Source organism: Leptodactylus fuscus, chromosome 8, assembly GCF_031893055.1.
Source record: "Leptodactylus fuscus isolate aLepFus1 chromosome 8, aLepFus1.hap2, whole genome shotgun sequence".
In the NCBI taxonomy this organism is placed as follows: Eukaryota; Metazoa; Chordata; class Amphibia; order Anura; family Leptodactylidae; genus Leptodactylus; species Leptodactylus fuscus.
Window position 1 is genome coordinate 81,223,585 of NC_134272.1, and position 5,872 is coordinate 81,229,456.

Genomic DNA, 5,872 nt, shown 5'->3' on the forward strand with positions numbered 1-5,872 from the left:
ATTCCGATTCCTGTTGTTCATTTTTACTAGAAAAAATACCGATCGAGTGGTAAGATCCCAGCGATCAGCTATAAAGAGTGGGGAAGTTCAGCAGGAAGTGTTTAATTCCTCTACAGTGCCACCACTGGAGAAATGAAGTATTACATGGTGCCCATTGAAATCCATGTCTGATGTGTAAGCTTGTTAAGACAGACTTATTTTTGTAGTCACTTTGAGATATGGAGTGAGAGTGAAAGGAGCTGACCAGGTTTAGAAGACACGGGTGATTTTGTCTACTTGTCCTCAGGTTGTGTATAGTATTACAGTCAGTTCCAGTCACTGTAAGGGAGGCAGTTTTCAGAGATGTCTGGTGCAATTTCTAGCCCCCATCGTTGCAGCTTATCAAGTGCAGTTAGTTTTGGTGCCAATGTGCTAGTTCACCTCTGTAATGTCACATGGGTGGTGCCATGCGGGAGGTATGACTCAGAGCTCCAATCAGAGGCAGCCAGAGTTCAGAATCCCACCCCCTTGTCTGCTCCTGCCTGACACCGCCCTCCTGACAGTACAGAGACTAAATGGCATAATGGACACTTTGTAGCCATGTTCCATCTTCACGAAGAGATAAGGATCCAGAACAGAGGACATGTTCTGACTTAGAATTCCCTAAAAAAATTTAAAGATCTGGCCTACTCGATCACGAGAGGATCCCCAGATAAGTCCAGGCTCCAATATAGTAAAAATAGGCCACAAGGTCCACCAGAAGACAAGACTACTTAGAGGTGACTTTGTAGCCCCTTATTGTCACTAGGGTTTATTTGTTATGGGATTCATCACAAATAACCAATTTGATCCTATCGATGATGGAAATTAAAAAGGGGTGTCTATAGGTCTGTACAGATGGAGGGATCAGAATCCCCTCTGGTAATAATTTCCATCTCTCTGGAAACATCCAGGAGGCTCCAGCAAAAGAGGTGAGATCCTGGAGTCCTAGAAGGTTGGGCAAATCTCCCGAGCTCCTGCGTTTAGGAGCTCTGGGTCATATTATACCGGACGCCGAGACATGACAAAAAAGGGATGCGACCGGCGTACTGTAGGTCACAAAAGAGGTGGGAACTTTTGAAGGGTCGTCAGGTAAAACCTATTCATCTGTCAACCTTGGTGGGCCTAAAAATCTCTGATTTGATGATGTTACCATAATAAGAAAGGTGATATTAAAGGGACCATATCTTTATATATAGATCACTCAGCCTCTCTGGTGCTCCCGAATCTTCTATCTACTCAACTGGAGGGGACAAAAACATCACTCTGCCGTATCTCAGTTTACAAGGTTTTGGTCGTCTGAATGGATGAACTTGGCCGTACACACTAGACCAGGGATAGGGAACCTTCGTCTCTCCAGCTGCTGTGAAAATACAACTCCCATCATGCTCCACTCACTTCCATGGGAATTCCAATAACAGCAGAGCCAGTATGCATGCTGGGAGTTGTAGTTTTGCAACAGCTGGAGAACCGTACGTTCCCTATCCCTGCAAAAGACTAATACCGGCCAAACCTTCCTCAATATCCCTTGGCAGATGTTGGGGGAGATGAGGGTTGGAGGTTGGATCTCATCATGTCGCATTGTTTTTGTTCTAGAGATACAATAAGCCGCCATATAAGTGTCCATCTCTGGTGGGCTTCTCTCCATAGAGAACACACATATGATCGAGAAAGCTGAATGTGCTTGTATGATGTAAGGAAGGCTCAGGAAAGATGGCGGCTCTATCTATCTATCTATCTATCTATCTATCTATCTATCTATCTATCTATCCACATAAATACCAAACCTGTCGCCTCTCATTGTGATAGAGCATCAAGTGATAATTCCTCGTGTCTGCGTTCTGCGGGGCTGTGTCCTCATTTACATAACACTTCCATTAAGAAATCATGTCTGGAACATCTCTCGTTATTTCTAGCCTAGAATCTGTCGTAAACAAGTAATGCAGATCCGGAGAGTGGTGAGATATTAGATGACAGTAAAAGATGGTCTAGAACAATAAGCAGGCGGCATCATACCGCCATAATAGTGTGATGATGAGAGTGTCATATATCACAGTCGGGCGGAGCTCATTACACGGACCCTAATTGAGTTATGGAAATCGCACAAGTGAACATTGCTCACCGAGCGGACTGGCACATTCAGCAAGATTAACAATGCCCGGGGTCAGCTTAGAGGAACCAAACTGAATATTCATGCTTCACGTCTCCCGCTGAACAAATAGTCGTAGAGTCGTCGGTTTTTGTGGGATAGTGTAACGTTTCATGGGGTTATTGCTGGTGTGTGGGATTTACGGAGATATTCTTCAGTGTCACGGAGCGTCATGGCCTATACACATGAGGGATATTGGTTATGGGGCCTCGCTCTGTATCACCGGGTATAGATTTATTAGATGGTGTAATAATGGGTACAAGATGGAATCTGTCAGACACTGGAGATAGTGAAGGATCCGCCATGGCCCAGTGGATACTGTCAATTTACTTAAAGGTACGTTCCATATGAGACACATTCTCATCGGCCTCGGGACACATCACAGATTTTACATTCCTTGTACCATTACGAGAGATTTCTCCGTCGCTCCTTGTCACGCCCTGCTGAGTAATACCTGCCAAACTGCAAAGATTTTTGGAAGAATTAGAAACCGTTCCCAGGAAAGTGATCGGCCCCTCTCCCATAATTCCTTCTGGACACTCTGCTGAATCATTGTTGTGTTACCGGCACTAACATCTCAGGACTGACAGACACTAGGGATATCTCTAAGGTACACACTAGCATTTGGGTTTCCGTCATTCGAGTCATCATGGGGACCCAAAAGACTGACACCCTATCAGTTTAAAAAGTGGTTACAAGCAGAAACCGGTGGGCTCCTCCACTATAACGGGGTCCGGCGGGTTTCTGTCCAGTTTATGCTGAAACTGGCGGAGAGAGAAGAATTCCTTGGAGGACTTTTCTCTCCACTATTTCTTAAGCGGATCCTACAAAGACTCCAACACAAGTGGGAATCCAGACTCAGATATCTCTAGAAGTCATGACAAGTAAGTGAGGGCCTAGGTCAGGTTATAAACTTAGATAGATAGATAGATAGATAGATAGATAGATAGATAGATAGATAGATAGATAGATACAATAGATAGATAGATAGATAGATACAATAGATAGATAGATACAATAGATAGATAGATACAATAGATAGATAGATAGATACGATAGATACGATAGATACGATAGATAGATGATAGATAGATAGATAGATAGATAGATAGATAGGAGATAGATACAATAGATAGATATGAGATAGATAGATAGATAGATAGATAGATACAATAGATAGATAGATAGATACAATAGATAGATGATAGATAGATGATAGATACAATAGATAGATAGATACAATAGATAGATAGATAGATAGATAGATAGATAGATAGATAGATACAATAGATAGATAGATACAATAGATAGATAGATACGATAGATAGATGATAGATAGATAGATAGGATAGATAGATAGATACAATAGATAGATAGATAGAATAGATAGATACAATAGATAGATACGATAGATAGATAGATACAATAGATAGATAGATACGATAGATAAATACAATAAATAGATAGATAGATAGATAGATAGATAGATAGATAGATAGATACGATAGATAGATAGATAGATAGATAGATAGATAGATAGATAGATAGATAGATTGGAGATAGATAGATAGATAGATAGATAGATAGATAGATGATAGATAGGAGATAGATAGATAGATAGATAGATAGATAGATAGATAGACAGATACGATAGATAGATAGATAGATAGATAGATAGATAGATAGATAGATAGATACAACAGATAGATAGATAGATAGATAGATAGATTAGATAGATACAATAGATAGATACAATAGATAGATAGATAGATAGATAGATAGATAGGAGATAGATAGATAGATAGATAGATAGGAGATAGATAGGAGATAGATAGATAGGAGATAGATAGATAGATAGATAGATAGATAGATAGATAGATAGATAGATAATTTGATATACATTAGATACATCATCGGGCGGCCATTGTGGCATTTTCCTCGCACTATGGTACGTGTTGGTGGTGTCCTGATAAGTAACGTCCTCTGTTGCATCCATCACAAGGACAGGCCTTTGGATCTTCTCCAGTATCTATGGGATAAATGCTAATATGGTTTTCGCAGCTGGCACCGGACGCCTCACTTAAATTATTAATCGCATCACATAATTATAAACGTGGATGGAAAATGTGACTGGAACAAGTAGGAGGATGATGGGTCAACAAGTCCCCGGGAGAAGGACACACAACATCACAAAAAGTAATTCTGAAAACGCAAACAGGGGTCCCAGTGATCGACCAACTGCCGGGACGGCGACATGAGAAGGATCGGGTGATTATTCTAATTTTATGGGATAAATAATAATAAGTTTTCTTTACATAACACAAATAAGTTTCACAATAGGGAAAGACTCGATACCAATGAACAAACCCCAGGGGGGGAACTGGAGAAGAGCTCCCTGAATTGGATAATACCCCTCCTTTCCTGCTCTCACATGGTATAATGCCCCTTTTACTGAACCCCACACACAGTATAATGCCCCCTTTACTGAACCCCACACACAGTATATTGCTATTGGCTCCCACATGGTATAACACCTATGTTAATGAACCCCACATGGTATATTGCCCCCTTTAGTGGTTCACATACAATATACATCCCCCTTTATTGGGCCCCACATAGCATATTACCACTTTATTGGCCCCCATACAGTATACTGTTCCCATTAACAGCCACCACATAATATACCGCCCCTCATACAGTAACTTTAGGCTACTACCCAATATTCACGTACCCATCCCCACTCCTGCCAGGGAATGATCAAGTGGGTAACAAGGTGGGGGTAACATCCATTGGGGCCCATCTTCATTGGCCTTTACATGATCCCATGTGAATTTCATGGGTTCGGAGCGATCTCTGCTGCATCATTCTGTCCCTATACAGTTCCATTATGTCAGCAGGAAGATAAGAGCTGACTATATGGCGGTGCTTTGTAGTGGTCGCAGGACTTGCTTAGTCTGCCTGGTTTCTCTCATCATGGTGGAAAGTTCCGTCTTCTGGAATCTCCTTTGATACTTTTCAGAAGACAGTGGTAAAAGATAAGCTGTGCGAGTCCTGAACTCCCTTAGCATGACACAATATGGTGTGTAACCATGGCGGAAGCGACGCCTGTGCGGTTTCCATATCTACATACACACCTGGGGACAGGAGATATTCAATATCAGGGCAGGTAAACAAAGTCAAAGGGATTCTCTGGAAATTTGCTATCGATGGCCATAAATATTTGGTGTGGATCCCAGTCTTGCCTATCTGCTGTCTCATTGTTTATGTGGGCACAGCGCCTTAAGTGCAATTGTGGCTGTGCCTAGTACTGCAGCTAAGTCTTATTCACTAGAATGTCCGATTCACATAAGCAGCTCTGGATTTCTTCTCTGCCATATTCTCATGTCTTCCACTTCTTACCACAATCATCAACTCCAGCTCTTTGCATCCTAAAATAGGTGACGCTTCACTGACCCCGTCACAGTTGGAATTTTCTCTTCAGCCCTCACCGTTCCTGAGCAATTAGTGCCAATAGTTTCAGAATCCAATATGTTAATTAGGCTGACTTATGTCAGGTGGGCGGTCCTAGGCTGGAGTTAGTCGTCTGAAACCACCCACCTGACAGTAGAAAGTCTAATTAGCATTTTGGATGCTAGGAATGGTGGGGACTGGAGAAAAAATTCCAACTGTGCTGGAATGAGTGGAGAAAAGCCTGTTTTAGGTTGC